Source organism: Canis aureus, chromosome 7 (assembly GCF_053574225.1).
Source record: "Canis aureus isolate CA01 chromosome 7, VMU_Caureus_v.1.0, whole genome shotgun sequence".
NCBI classification, from domain to species: Eukaryota; Metazoa; Chordata; class Mammalia; order Carnivora; family Canidae; genus Canis; species Canis aureus.
In genome coordinates this window covers 58,626,820-58,643,309 of record NC_135617.1, presented here as the reverse complement: position 1 = coordinate 58,643,309, position 16,490 = coordinate 58,626,820, and the positions used below count along the sequence as shown (strand labels likewise).

Sequence of the window (16,490 nt, the reverse complement as noted above, 5' to 3'; positions counted from 1 at the left end):
AACATTATGAGAACAAGACCAATATGCCACAGACTGCAGATGTGTGCAGAAGAAAGACTGGAGGTTTTGTACAAAATATCCACAATAGTCATTTCTGGGGAATAGGTGGGATCACAGGTAATTTTAATTTTCTTTTTTGAATTATTCTTAATGTTCATCAACTTTTTTACTTTTGAAATGTATTGCTTTTTAAAATAGAAAAAACCGGAAGCAATAAAAGAATTTTTTTTTTTTTTTTTTTTTTTTTTTTTTTTTTGCGGTGGGCGGGGGGCACTCTGTTCTGTGCAGAGGCTGCAGGCGAGGGCCTGTCCCTCTGGTCTCTTCTTCCACTGTCACTAGGTGCTGTGTCTTGATGATCACAGGTTGCAGAAAGCTTGAGAAGGGCTATTCCCGGGGCTTTCCGATCCTGCCTGGAGCCCTGGTGCTCCTTCTCTGCTGCATGGCTAGCCTGCACAGGAGGTCACTTGCTCCTTTTGCTGTAAGTGGCAATAAATGAGCAAAGGATGACCAGGTCGTGGCCAGGCCTTGAGGGTTTGAACATTGGGGAAGAAAGGAAAGTTTGGCCTTCCTAGCTCTTTCCCAGCTGTATCCTCTAGTTAAGTGCAACTTTTACTCAGGAAGCAAAGCATTAGCCACCATACATTTGCCCAGGACACAGGTCTATTAACTTCCAGCAAAAACCATAGCCACAGGGTGGGGAGGTGGTGTGCGGTTTAAGCCTGTAGGGCGGCCTGCCTTTCCCCCACTTCCTTCTTTGCTCTTCTCCCCCCAGAAATAGAAACTAAAGAGGAGTGAAAGAAGTGCTCTGGGCATCACACCCTTTGAAAGCAAGATGGCTTCCTTTGGCCTGGGTGTGCTGTTCTCTGGGCTGCTAGCTGGCCCTGGGGGTACTGGTCTCAGGTCTGGACCAACCAGCTGAAAAGAAGTTTAATGCAAGCTGTTTAACACACTTTGAAAATGCACCTGCTTGTTCTATGGAAAGTGGCTGGGTTGGAAGGGCTGAGGTGACTTGTCTCAGGTGGCTGCGACTGAGAGATTATTGCTACAAGAACAGTAAGATGAACCAATACCAGAAGGGTCTGTGACCTTAAAACTTTTTTTTTCCCCCAACTGAACAGAAAGGTGTGTGGGGGCAAACCCATGTGTGTCATCAGTAGCCCTGAATATGCAGAGGGCGTGGTAAGAAGATGGATGGGTGGCCCGATGTCTATGAGGCTCAGTTTGCTCACCTGTAAAATGGAATAGGAACAACCATCTTGTGGGATTCTTTTATTTATCCATTTATTCTCTAAGCACTGACTGAGCACATACTGTGTCCCAGGGGGTGGAGACACAACAAATTAATTAAACATGACCTCTCGTTTCTTATGGTTCTTTCCTATGAGGTTGCTGAAACGTTTCACCTATAGTAGATGCTCAAGAATTGCTACTGTTGTCACCAAGGTAAAGATTCCTGCAAGGGGACAGTGCTTGGCTTAGTTACTGGACCTGTGGCCACAAGGCAGACACCTGGATACTAGGTCAGGTGCACTGGCCAGTGAGGGTCAACTAGAGAACTTTCAAGAGTGAATAAAAAGCTTAGCCATGGAGAAAAAAAAAAGTGTGGGATTCAGGCTGTCACTGGAGAAAGGTTTTAATTGGTTGCTGGAGATAATTCTTCTGAATGTGTGTTTTTATACTCTATTCATGTTTATTCATAGACGTTTATTTTGTATATCATTCACTTATTTTAAAAGCATGTAAAATAGTCCCCTTTATCTATGGCTCTACTTCCCATGGTTTTGGTTACTAGAGGTCCAAAGATAGATGAACTTCCTTCTGATGTATGGCCAAAAGGTCAATAGCAGCCTAATACTGTGTCACAACGTCCATGTCGCTCCTGTCACGTCCTTTTGTCATGTGGGCATTTATCATCGCACATCATCACAAGAAGAAAGATGAGATACCAGAGGATATTTTGAGAGAGAGACCACATTCACATGACTTTTATTATAGTATGTCGTTACAATCATTCTATTTTGTTATTAGTTACTGTTGTCAATCTTTTACTGTGCCTAATGTATAAATTAAACTTTATTGGAGGTATATATGAATAGGAAAAAATATGTATATAGATTCGATGCTATCCGTGGTTTCAGGCATCCACTGGGGTCTTGAAATGTATCCCCCATGATTGAGCAGGGACTACTGTATTTTTTTAAAAAGCACTTATTCTGTGCTAGGCCCTGTGTTTAGAGCTGAAGAAGAGACTAAGGAATAATGACACATGTTACTCCAGGGTATTATAGTCTGGTGGAGAGAAAAGGAAATACACTTAAACAGGGTGAGTGGTGGCCTTAAGGGCTGGGATGAATGCATCAGAAGGTCAGTGCAGTGGGAGTTGAGAGCAGGCAAATGGTCTGGTTTGGAGAGGGCAGGATGTTGGCAAATGCCCTGGAGCAGATGGATGGGTATGGGACCTTAGCTAGGTTTTGTGGGCTATGCCTCAGGGATGTCCTCAGGATGGCAGGCAGACAGGTCCTGATGAGTGGAAGGTGTAGTTGGAGGCATTCAGTCATCCATTCCTTTCCTCATTCATTCAGTGGATCTTTAGAGTGCCTACCATTGCTAGCACTTTTCTGGAGTGGAGACTCAGTAATGAACAAGACACACAAAAAGTTCTGTCTTACGTAGTTTGCATTCTAGAAAAGGAAGACAAAAAAATCACTACTAAGTTATATATAGCAGCAGCTTTCAAATGTTTGGTCTCAGAACCCCTGTATGTTCTTAAAAATTATTAAAGACCCCAAAGAACTGTTTAGGTAGGTTATAGCTACTGGTAATCAACTAGAAATTAAAATTGAGAAATTTAAAATATATATGAGCATTAAAAATAACAATCTACTCATTAGTATAAAATACATCTATTTAGTGAAAAATTACTATTTTTCCCCAAACAAAAATTAAGAGAGGAGTAATGGTTTTTACATTCTTGCACACCTCTTTATTTTCCAACTAAAGTAGAAGACAGCTGTATTCTCATATCTACATTCAATGTGTGTTGTTATGTAGTTTTGGCTGAAGCATATGAAGAAAATCTGGCTTCGTGTGGTGCCACTGACTTGATTCATGGGAAGATGCCAGCAGTTTACCCACCACAATTTTTGTACCATCAGTACAAATGCCAACACAGCAAAAAGGGCAAATACATCTTAGTATTATTATGAAAATAGTTTATATGAGGGCTTGCAGAACTTCAGGGGTTTGAGCACTATATTCTGAGAACAGCTGGTATAGATTATTTGCCATATAGACTGGTAAGAAGTGCAATGGAGAGAATTACAGCAGGGAAGGGGTGTAGGGGGAATAATGAGAGGGTTGCAATCCAAATTGGGTAGTCAATGCCGGCTTCAATGAGGAGGTGGCATTTAGGCAAAGGCTTATGGGATGAAGGGAGCAAGCCTGGTGTGTCTTGGGGAACAGGAATCAAGGAAGAAAGAATAGCATAAATAAGGGCTCTAAGTTGGCTTATTCAAGGAACAATAATTCAAGGAATTATTCTTGAATTCTTCTTATTCAAGAAGCCAGGGCAGCTGAGTAGTGGGTAACGAGTGGTAGTAGTAGAAAAGGAGGTCAGAGAGGAGACAAGAGCCAGACTCTACAGGGCCCTTCACATGATCATAAGGACTTGAGCTTTTAAAAATGATTATTAAAGATTTTACTTATTTATTTGAGAGAGAGAGAGAGAGAGAGAGAAAGATAATGAGAGAGAGAGAGAGAGAGAGAGAGCACCAGTGGGAGTAGGGGGAGGAAGGGCAGAGGGAGAGGGAGAAGCAGACGCCTCACCGAGCTGGGAGCTCAATGCGGGGCTCTATCCTAGGACCCTGGGATCATGACTTGAGCTGAAGGCAGACGCTTAACCAACTGAGCCACCCCAGTGCCCCAGGACTTGAGCTTTAATTCTGAGTTAGCTGGAACACTATTGAAAGGTTCTAAGTTAGAAGAGTGATGTGATTTGTTTCCATAGCAAAAGGGATAAACCTGAATGGTAGGGTGTGGTCAGATTCTGTATTTGTAAGGTTTGCACATGTATCCTCGGATAATGCCTAGCACATAGTACGCTCTAAGAACTATGTTGGGTAGAAGAATGGCCTGTATTCCTGTACCTGTCAAGGAACAGACTGTGTTAGCCAGCTTTTGCTATAGTAACATACACCCCCAATAATTTATTGGCTTAAAACAATAAACATTTATTTCTTGCTAATATTACTTATGTTCGATGACTCATATCACTCAGCTGAAGCTCTAGTGAAGTGGGAAGGAGAGAATGAATATTTGGGAACAATAATGCAATCTGTAAGGGACAGTCTGAGGATGAGTCAGCTATAGTCAGCTAGCTGAATTAGCACATTTGACTAAGTCTTTTGCCTATGGGGCCCAGCAAGGGCTATTTTACAAGAACATCACTGCCAGAATTGAGTCATTGGCTTATATGCACAAAGAACAAATACAAAGTCCTCCTTCTGTGATTCATTCCAAAAGAAGGGCCAAGAAACCATGGCCTTTTCACCCTAGGAGCACAGAGCTTATCTTAGAGTTGCTCAACCTTGGCTAAAAGTGTTACGTTTAGGGGCCTTCAATGGGGCCAGGCTTGGGGCTCTGGGAGAGGGTCTTGGTCATAATAGGTCCTTTAACCACTGAAAGCAGAATCACTTGGTGGAGAAGGGAGCTTGTTAACATCACGGATTCCTGGACCACCCCAGGAATCTTCTGTGGTTAGGTCTAGGATTTCTCCAGGCCTTTCTTTGGCACACGAGAGAGAAGGTACATCATAATAACATAGTAAGTTAGAAAATGAGTGATATCACAAAAGCCAACTCTTGCCTTTGTTCTCGTTATCTGTGGGTGCTTATAGATTGGACCCGAGGTTGGGTGTACCAAGCCATCACAAGCTGAATATTATTGAAGACATGGGTGAAGCAACTTCAAAGTTCATATTCAGACTACCTGAAGTCACATCCGTGACCTGGCCCGGTCACCACTTGCATTGGCCATCTCAACTTTATACCTTTTCCACCTGGATCCAGCTGACTGTTTGTCTAATATTAAAAGGAAGCTTCTCACAGACCACAGAATATTGCCTTTTTTCCGACCTGGACCCCTTGAACTTTGAACCACAGCCTCGGAATCTCAACACATCCTGCTTTAGAGAAACACTTCCTGAAAAATCTCTCAACCACCAGGACCCCACACGTGTCAGCTTCCCTTTTTTGGGTGACTCTGTGGGACCAGGGCCATTGCCTTTTATCCGTATCAGGTGATTGAAGGCAGCCTGTGGTCGGACTCCCCTCCTCCTCCTGGCTTTGGTGGAAGTTTGTTCTTTTCAGGTCTTACCAAGTTCAAGTAGCTTAGGGACACCTCCACGGAAGCCCTGTTTGTGATCTGGAGTGATTTATAGCAGCACTAAAACTTCTCACAACAGACAAATTAATACTCAGACGCCTTTTCAGCGCCTCCTTTGAGAAAGAGGTTTTGACCCGGCGCCAAGATGTGGGAGGCAAGATGTTTCTCTGGAATCCCATTGGGTGGCAGCCTCTGGGATCACACCCAGCTTGGTCTGAAGTCCAGTACACTCCAAAATTGGTCTCTGCTTTTGAGTTGGTGTCTGTGTCTTTGTTTCTCAATTTTGGTTTGTGTGAATTCATTGTTCCTAATAAAAGGAACACCACGGGAGCATGCTCAGTCTCAGGGAGCCGGAAAGAGTTTTGAGTGTTCTTGCACATCCTGGGTTTGAGCCAGATTCACTCTTCCTCCTTGGAGGACCCTATCAGTGGTTCCTAAACACTTTTCCTTTGGCAGGAGTGTAACGTTACATTGCTAAAATTCTGGTTAAGTCTTTGAGGTTTATAATTAGAACTGATGAGACCCTCTCACTATCTTCCAGTACAGAGAAAATAAGACTCCAGAATCCTACCAGGACTGTAAATGGACTCAGCAAGGCAAATACTGAGAAGAATCAAACTTCACGTGGGGAAGGGCTCACTTTCAATGATCATGTAAGGTAAAGACAGGGTTTTTAATCAGTGGCATTTCAACTTCCATATCTTCATGTGGGATGATTAAAAAAAAATTTTTTTTAAACTAAACTCTTCAAAAAGAAACTAAGAAACAAACTGATTGCAGTCTTGAGATGTTTTCTCCCCCTCCCAGAAATAGGCCTATTGTCTGCAGTTTTAAAAGCAACAGAAAAAAAAAATAAATTAAAAAAAAAATAAAAATAAAAAAAATAAAAGCAACAGAAGTCAGTTTTTCACACGTGTTCCCACCTGGAGGTCTTGTGTTCAGAAGCAGAGCTTGTTAAACGGTCTCCTATGGACTGTGAGAAATCCAGATGCTCAAGCTCAATCCAGGATGCCCTGAGTCAACAAGTCTGAGGTGGGTGCCAGGAATCTGGTTTGTAAATAAATGCCCAGGCATTCCTGTTGCTGTAGGTCTTGTGTTTGGGAGCGGCAACACCAATAAGTTCAAGATTATCAATTCGTGAACTTGGCTTTGCTGGTCCACCCTGAACCTTAGCTCTCTACCTTCATGACCCTGGACTCAGAAATCCCTCTTCTATGCTTCTAGCCTAAGAAGGGTACCCCTTAACTGGAGTGATGGCAGGGGGTAAGCCTTTGCACAGAGTTATTTGCTATCATAATTTAGAAGATGGCAGTGTTTGGAAACGAAGGTCTTTCAAGAGAGAAATGATTAAGTGAATATGGTAATTTCTCTTAACAGAACATTCTGCAAACATTACAAATGATGCTTGTTCAGTCCGTGTGATTATAAGGGAATGCCCATGATGTAACAAAAACCAAGATACTGATTATAAAATGCTTAGAACTAGGTTGAGAGGGGGATATCTCTCTGTGCAGGGAGAAATAGTAGGTAGAAATACAACATGTTAACTGAGGTTGTCTTTGGATGGGGATCTTTGGATGCTTTTGTTTATGTATTTTTTATTTTATTTGCCATATTTTTGTAATGATCAGTTATTATTTTATATTATATCACATATACACACCTATCTATATCTATGCATAGATACAGATATATCTTTATTTTAAAAGCAAAGGAGAAAAAAATAAATAAAAGCAAAAGAGGAGCCCCTGGGTGGCTCAGCCGTTTAAGCACCTGACTCTTGGTTTTGGCTCAGGTCATGATCTCAGGGTTAGGCTCTGCCCTGAGTGCAGAGCCTGCTTAAGATTCTCTCTCTCCCTTTCCCTCTGCCCCTCTCCCTCTGCTTATGCTCTCTCTCTTTCAAAAAATAAAGTAAAAAACAGCATTACATGGATTTGATTATGAAATAGGACCTGGTAGAACAGTGTGGGTAGTTGAGGCCAAACAGACCTTTTCACTGGGGAGAGAGTAGGTGTATAGGGCAGTGATGTGCACCTGCAGGTCGCATATAAGCAATGTTATCCTTTACCAGGAAAGAGATACATGTGTATCAGTATCCAGTGACGAGACTTGCCCTCCCTGCACAGAGACAGGTAGATGCCATTTCTGAACACAATCGACCTTGAATTTGATGTGGGATCTTTGAGGTCTAAATTGCTGAGGTTGTTCTTGTTCTAGCAAACACCATCTAACAAAGATGCCGAGGTGGACGTGTTCCAGCAGAGCTGTCTCTGTCCTACTCAGAAAGCCACCAAATCATCCCTGCAGGACACAGACGCTCCATATGCAGTCAGATAAGAGACCCTAAGCTTCCCAGCTGAAATAGAGTGATACTTGCCTCTCAGATAGGGACAGAGAAGAGCTTTTATGCTAATTCTGGTTGCTTAGAGCTCTGTGTTGGAAAAAATAGTGAACAAGTCTAGAAATCAATCCCTCACCCCTACCTGTCTCCAACAAAACCCTACATCAGTGTGCTGTCATTGCTCGTGCAGCTGCCTCTTAGCAATAACTCCAGGGATGTGCTCTGTGCTTGAGGCAACCCCTTGCTGAACTAGTCCTGGGTGTCCCAGGACCTTCTGCTTGTCCTGATCCCTGCCCTGAAGGACCAGGATGGAAGAGCTCAGACGTATAGGATTTCTCCCTGCAAAGACCAGTTTTTCTCTCTAGATTTACCAGGCCCCAGGAACACCTCTGACAGAGATTTCCGGCTGCTTACGGTTGGCCATCTTTGCCCTTAGCATTTTCACTAACGCTGAAATGTCCTCCTTGAACCAAATCACTGTCTAACTCCACTGCCATGTCTAGGTCTGCTGGAGAGCCTTTGAGTGGCTTCATTATTCATTTAGAACAGGGCAGAAGTAAATTAAAAGAGAAAATTAAGGCTGCTGAGTTTTCAAAACCTCTATCCCCTGGGCTTCAGACAAGTCCTTATCGACTCTAATTCAGCACCTTGTTAAAAAGTTGTGCTATCTAGTTCAGTAGCCATTAGCCACACATAGCTATTTTAATTTAATTTAATTTAATTTAATTTAATTTAATTTAATTTAATTACAATGGGATACATCTTGAAATACAGTTCCTTAGCTGAACTAGCCATTAATTAGTCGCCTCGAAGTAAATAGTACACAGAGAAATTTCCACCATTGCAGAAAGTTCTAAAAGTTTTATTGAGTTACCTTATAAATTCTCTTATCTATTTATATCATTTCTTTTTAAGTTTCTCAACCCACAACAGATTAGAAATAGCAAATTAAGGACAAAGGGAATGATGACAACAAATGACCCAAGAAAAAAATGAGGAGACAGAATGATTAGGAAGTAAAACACTCATCCATTTATTAAATCACTAAACAAATGTTTACTGAGATGCTGGGTATTGGTCTAGGTGTTTGAACTATATTATTGAACAAAAGAGACCTAAATCTCCACCCTGTTGGAGTGTACTAAACCAGTACACACCACTTTGAGGACATTAATACACAGACCAACAGGCTTATTTTCTTTAATATTCTCTAGAGGCATCATCTGTTAAAAATCCAGTTCAATAATTGGTTTATCTTGAGTCATCAAGAATAGTTAACATACCTTAAGAAGACCCACAAGTACATACATTTTACAAAGGTTACCATCTAAGTAGCTAAATGATTGGAAAAAACAATCTGGGTTGCCTCCTTTTTTTTTACCTCCTATTAAAATGATGGTAACTGGGATGCCTGGGTGGCTCAGTGGTTGAGTGCTTGCCTTTGGCTCAGGGCATGATCCTGGGATCTGGGATTGAGCCCTACATTGGGGTCCCTACATGGAGCCTGCTTCTCCCTCTGCCTATGTCTCTCTCTCTCTCTTTCTCTCTGTGTGTGTGCGTGTGTGTGTGCGTCTCTCATGAATAAATAAATAAAATCTTCTAAAAACCATCATTTTATATGTAAAGAGAAAAAGAAAACCAAAAAATCCCCTGTCATTTTATAAGCTCCTTTTTACCAATGAATTTATAGTGACCTTTCTTTCTTTTCCTTTCCATGCTGATATAATTTGCTTTCTGGTTCTGCCCCTTAATACTATGACTCTAGATAAGTCATTTGGACTTTTCTATGCCTCAGTTAAAAGGTAAATAAGAAACAGAACTAACACAAATGTAACTGTGGGTGGCATAAATTTCATCAACACAGTCCCTGAGAATTAGTACAAAAGTTTTGAGATTTTCTCAAGCAAGCAAGAAGCAGGTGGGATTTGATGAATTCATATGATCTCTCTTTTCCCCCACTCTCTTTCCTGTCCCCCACCTAAAATCCATAATGAATTCTCTTCTTACCCTTCATAACTGGTGAAAAAATCAGAAGCCAAGCAGTAATAAGCTTAAACATTTCCTTAGAGAAAGAACTCAATTCTAGTAGTAAAAAAAAAATTGTGTCAAAACAGGTGAGGAAGAAATTAAGGACTTTGTAGAACACTCCAGGGCTTGGAATACATAATTCTTCCAGGTGATGGAAGGAGTTCTGTGAAGGAAAGGGGAGACATATATCTAAACTGCTTTTAAAAAGTGTAGGTCAGAATCAGGGCAGAAACCTCTAATTTAAAAATGATGTCAAAGACAGTCCAAGATCACTGATGGATGGGAGACGGGATAATGTAGTGGGGGGGTGGAAACAGAGCATTTGGAGCCAGACAAATCTCAAATTCCAGCTCCAACACTTATTAGCTGTGACATCCTGTCTAAGTAACTTAACCCATCTGTGTTTTAGTTTACTCCTTTGGAAAATAAAAAGAATAGTGATAGTACCCATAATACGGGGCTATTATAAGGATTCAGTGCAATAATTTGTGGGAAGCACCTGGCATATGGCAGGTACTTGTATTAGTTAAGGTAACACTAGCTGTTGCAACAGTTAAATGTCAAATTCCAATGGTTTAATACAACTAAAATTTGTTTCTTGCCCATGTAATAGACTCCATAGAGAAAGCAGGAGGCTCTTCTCCACGTGGAGACTCAGGGATTGAGGCTTCCATCCTGCAATGCCTCCTTGCCCATCTAAGTGGGAAAAGCAGAAGGCTTTCTTCCAAATGGTCATTCAGGGATTCGGGCTTGGAAATCTTGTGACTCTCCGACCCCCTGGAACCTCAAATTCCTCTGCTACCAGATGGCAAAGGAGAAAGTGAGAATGGAGAAGCCCTATTTCTTAAAAGCTCTGGCCTCAGAGGTGAGACTCCTTCACTTTCATTCACATTGCTTTGATGAGAACTAGTCACATGGCCTCACCTGGGTGTAAGGAGAGCTGGGAAATGTAGTTCCAGCTTAGCAGCTGCCTCTTAGCAATAACTCCATACTCTGGAAAGGTTCTGACCAACAGCTGGCTATTTTGCCACTATCCTCAATAAATGATAGCAACATGCAATCAAATGAGCAGTGATTTTGTTATTGAAGAAAACTGGGCATGCTGTCAAATTCTGAAGGATCAGAGGAAAAATTCAAAACCCAGATGATTAAAACAGATGAGTAAACTAGTTCAAAGGTTTAATTCTTGGGGCCATGTTTCATTTGGTCATGTTTTGAAACCAAAGACTGTAACGTTTCTATTAATCTGACAAACAAATATTTATGATACTGATCATATGCAAGACACTACACTAGGCATTAGGTATGCGCTGGACAGGTGGTAAAAGTTGAGTAAGACTTGGACTTGACTTCAAAGAGTTTATATCCTGGCATGGGAGAAAGATAGGCACATCCTAAAGGAACTACAAAGACACATAGTGACCTGAGAGGTGCAAAGTGCTGTGGGATTTGAGAAAGGGTGAGGTGGTTTCTGTCCAGTATGATTCAGCTGCATGAGGACATTTCAGACACTCATAATGGGAGTCTGTCCTTATCCAAGTGAGTCCTTGACACCATCTCTATCTGCTCCATGGAAACTCTCAATTTTGTTCTCAGATATCCTATCTGCTCCATTCCTGCTCTTCATTGCTCAGAAGCCATTTGGCTCTGGGTCCTTGGTTTGCTCCTCTTTCCTGGTGGGGCCTGGGTTTCTAGACTCAGGTACCTGCATTGGGTCTCTCCTTATGGTAGCTCTAATGAGCTCTGGTATGGCCTGGAGTTCCAGACACTAACCAACTTCCTTGGCTCTTTTCTATCTTGGGGTGGGGACAGTGGACCACTTCATGGATAAAATTGCATTTGAGTTAGGGCTTGAAAGATGTATGGAACTTTGTTAAGTTAGAGACAAGGCTTTCATGCCTATAATACTTGATTCAACAAAAAGTTCTTTTATTATCACTGACTCAATTTAACTACAATCTTTTCATTTCCATTTTGTTTTTGGAAAGGCTAGTCTGAATCAGGCATTGTGTTGATTGTATATATTAACCTCAGGACACTGAGCTTAATAAGATATAGCAACTCCTATGATGTAGGTAGGGCAGTTAGTATCACCCATTTTATGAATATGGAAGACTGAGGTTTGGAGAAGTCATGTGACTTTCCCATGGTTAATCAGCCAGTAAGTAGAATAGACAGGATTCTTTTCTGATTTTCCTTAGCTCTAGTCTAGTGCTCGTTACTATGCTGGAAAATACCATGGGGGTTCAAATGAATGAACTAAATTTTATCAAATTGAACTCCATTCAATAAGACATAATACCTTATAAGATGATTCACAATGTGATAGGGTATTCTTGAAGATTAGATTGTAAAACCTTCAGCAGTCAAAGAAATAAACCTCTCAATAACTGTTTGCTGCAGAAACGAAGGACTGAATTAATGAATTAATGAGCATACAGAGCTCTGACAATTTCTCTAATCAGATTGTACAGACATGTCCAAACCCTAGTTGGAAGCGAGTGCTGACTCTAACAGTTTAGCCTGTAAACATAGATGACAAACAGTTCTTGCCCTTTGCTTTTTTCCCCCAAGTTTATCAAAGTATTTTTTTAATTGAGGTAGAATTGACATATAATATTATATTAATTTGAGGTACACAACATAATAATTAGACATTATTATGTGCTGTGAAACAGCCACCACAGTGAATCCAGTTATCATTCCTCTCCTTACAAAGTTACAAAATTTTATTTTTCTTATGATCAGAACTTTTTTTTTAAAGTAAAACTGTGGAGTTTGAACTCACCTCCACCTCCAGTGTGGAGCCCGACATGGAATTTGAACTCAACAACTCTAAGATCAAGACCTGAGCTGAAAAAAAAAAAAAAAAAGACCTGAGCTGAGACCAAGGGTCAGATACTAACCGACTGAGCCAACATGGTGCCCCTCATGACGGGAACTTTTAAGATTTAGTTCTTCACAACTTTCAAGTACGCAATACCATATTATTGACTACGGTCACCACGCAGTACATTATGTCTCCAGGGCTTATTTATTTTAACCCTAGGAATACTTCTTGGCCTCTTTCACCTGTTTCATCTATCCCCTCCTCCCTTCCTTTCTAGCAACCACCAATCTGTTCTACCTACGAGTTTTTGTTTGTTTTTTTGGGGTTCCACAAATCAGTGACATCATACAGTATATGTCTTTGCCCTTGGCTTTTGTGATCGTCATCTGCCTCAGGAGGCAAGATCTGAAACACCTGATGAAAGTCTGCTTTGCTCAGGTTAGCTGAACGACATTTATTTCAATCCTGCTATTTCTCCTTCCTTTTCAGATTCTTGGGCAGGTTGGTGGGAGGGAGGGGCCTCCTTGAGAGATAAAGGCTAAAGTTTTCATTGCTGAGTGAAGAGGGATTTAAGGACAGGGGGAATTTGAAAGCAGAGTGGTTTGATGGAGCAGGAGAAACTGGTTGTCTTGAATACAAGGGGGCCGTTTTGGAAATTACAGAGCCATGATGCAAGTGAGGAAGACAGAAGAGCAGATCCCAGGCAGGGGGTGGAGAGCAGTGGGGAAACATGTTCTGGGTACTCACTGTAAATAACCACAGGGGCATAGACATAAGCAAAATGCTCGGAGCAGGGAATAATAGGATGGGGTAGTCATGGAATGGGGAAAGAATTCAGAGAAATGGCATCCGAGATCAAAGATGGCCAAGTTCACTGCCATCCCAGGGCCCAGGACCTGTCCTGTGTGCAGGAACACAACCGTTGCCTGGTTTTAAAAAGTGCTGATTTCTTACTTGGGACCACGCTGCATCCCATCCACTCTTGGAGGCTGTGACCACGACTTATGGAAGAACCTCTCAGTTTTAGCCATGAGGATTATCTTAAAAGACTGTTTTCTTAAATGGCCCATATTTTGAAAGGTAATGGAATCTCTATTTGAGACTAGAAAAATCAACAAGCGGGAGAATGGTTCAACAGAAAGAAGCTAACATAGCCATCATAGGGTGGCTTTCTAACTGACCTCTGATGGGCCGGGCCTTCCATCCTGAGCACACAAAAGCATCGGCTAAGAGACCCGACGAATGAATGGCTGAAAATAAACTACTGATGCATAGAGAAACCCACTTTTGGTTCCACTGAAGAAGTGGGAAAATGAAACAGGACACCTGTTTCACATCAGGCTTTGGGGGTGTGGTGTGAACTCAGAATGTCTGGAGGCCTGAGTTGCCTGGTTCTCTTTTCTATCACGTGACCAGAGGGATGAGGGGGTGGGGGGTGGGGGGTAGGGTGGTAGCCTTGGCAGAAACAGGTGGCAATGAAGGTGTTTGGATGGTGTGTGCCTCCCTCGGCATTAACGCAAGAATGAAATGGCACGGTTGGTATCTGTTGAGCTCCTCGTATGTGTCGGGCAGCCCTAAGGAGCATAGATAGAAATCCTGCCCTCGTGGCGCTTCCCATGGGGTGGGCAGACCATCACATAGATAGTAATAGCGGGAGTGTGTTAGATGTTGTAAAGTGATAGTGAAAACTGTAGCAAGGAAGGGGCCGAGGGAGTGCAGGGCGGTGGTCAGGGAAGGCGGCCTCTGAAGCAGATGCTAGAAATAGAGGTGTGGCTCTCTGGGGAAGAGGGGGCCACATGGAGGGGACAGCAGGTGCACAGGCTGGGGAAGCTGCATGCCAGGTGTGTTCTAGGAGCTGCAGGAAGGCTGGAGTGGGGGATGAGGTCAGAGAGGAGCCATCCTCAGGGCCTCGCAGGCCAGGCCTAGAATGTAGGCTTTTACTACAAGCGAGATCAGGCCTCTGGAAGTGAATGGAGCAAGGATGAGAACTGAGTCCTGTTCATCGGGATCACGCTGTGTGGACTTAGGTTGTAGGAGAATCTCTTAACATAGCACTTGGTAAATGTTAGCTGTAGCTACTAGGAAGCTTATTAGAAGGCAGTGGGGAGAGGGGATCACCGAGTGGTAAAAGGTTTCCTGTAACATGCGTGGTACATGTTTCTCCACCAGCTCTTCACACATAGGTTCTGATAAAACTTGGGGAAATCAGATAGTAAACATGACCGGGGATTCCTAGGCTTTGGGCCTGAAACTAGAACAGCAAGTTTCTGATTTTGTGATTAATTGCCTCCTGCATAGAAGCAGCATGTATTGAGCATGTCTTATCTGTGACATTCTGAAGCAGATGCTGGGGGTACTGTAATGAGCAAGACTGATGGGTTCCTGCCTCACGGTGTCACTGACTCCAAATCTCCTCCTCTGTAGAGGTGGGTGGTGCAATGACATTCAACACACAATCATGCCAATAATTATCCCATTCTAACAGTGAGAAGTGAAATGGAAGGTGAATGAAGAGGGCCCGACCTGGTCATCACAAGGGGCTTTTCTGAAGAAAGGCCATTTAAGCTGAGACAGAAAGGGGGGCATCTGGGTGGCTCAGTCGGCTAAGCTGAGACAGGAGAAAGAGGAAGAAGGTGGTTTGGTGGAGAGCAAGGTGGGCTTGGGCTCTCAGGGAAAAGGGACAATACATGCAAAGGCCCTGTGGCAGGAAGAAGGAAGTGAATGCTTTGTGTCCAGAGAGCACAGGCAGAAAGGTGGGGTGAGCCTGAAGAGGTAGGCAGGGTATGTCAGGTGGGTTCTTCTGGCATGTGGGGATCGAGGCCTTTATTCCGAGTGCAATGGGCAGTGCTGAGAGGCTTCTGACACAGAAGTCACTTCATCAGACTTGCATTCACTCTCTCTGCCTGAGTGTGGAGATGGCCTGGAGGAGGACCAGAGTGGGCTCGTGACTTGCTGGCAGGCCCCTGCAGTGTCCAACTACTGGTCAAGCTGCTACACCATGGAAAGTGAGGTGTGACGGGAGGATGCCCCCAAATGTCACCCCACCCATCAGTCCAATGCCCTCCTGGTTAGCATGCCTCGTTCGGCTATTAGCCTTGCTAAAGTGGCTCTTTCTGTCTGTCCCCATCAGAGCTCAGCTGGTAGCCCTTAATATAAAGATCATGGGCATTGGGCTCAGCCTGACTTGGGATCCCAGTTCTGCTCCTTCTTGTCTTTGTGGCTTGGACGTGTCTCCCTGACCACAATTTCCCATCTCTGACAACGGGCAAAATTACACTTGAGAGGATTAAATGGAATATCCCCGATTAAGGATCTGTCTCAACGTCCGTAGAGGTGGGCAACTCAACAAATGCGAGTTTCAGACTATTCAAATGACTCATCTTCTAATTAGCACTAGTCTCTTGAAATTAGGTTTCTGGTCCACAAAAGCACCTGAGAGAGAGTGAAAAATGTAATGGCAGGAGATATAGCAGACGGTGACCTTTTCCTTGAGCCTTCACAGTGTACGGTGCTCTGAGAATTGAAAGTGTGCACAGTATCAAGGGATCTGAGCAAAGGGCTCTGAGCAAATGTGAGATACAGCATTGAAAGATTAAAGTAGTTTCCCTTCTTGCATAAACTCATCTCCAAGATTAATGACTATATATTTAAAAACGGAACAAATATCATCCAAATCTTAGAGAAATGGCTGCTAAGTATGGGAAGATTGAACCTCATATTTCAACTTGCATGTACTATTTGTTTGCATATGTGTATTTATTCTTCATTCACTCATTCAACAAATAATAATTATCTCTTACATTGCTGACATGACACCGAGGGTCATCCGTCAAGAGCAAGACTTGGTCCTCTGGTCTCTTTCCTTCCACAGGAGACTAAGATATTTCTGACTCGAGTCCTTGAAACCAA

The 16,490-nt window shown here is 42.7% G+C and overlaps 1 long non-coding RNA gene across 1 annotated transcript; it reads left to right on the top strand.

The window, feature by feature from the left end:
* The first annotated feature begins 4,254 nt into the window (after positions 1–4,254).
* Positions 4,255–10,763, top strand: LOC144317438 (uncharacterized). Its single transcript, XR_013383455.1, has 3 exons — positions 4,255–5,296; positions 5,924–6,040; positions 10,365–10,763. It is a non-coding gene; the product is annotated as an uncharacterized LOC144317438 (long non-coding RNA).
* The last annotated feature ends 5,727 nt before the right edge of the window (positions 10,764–16,490 follow it).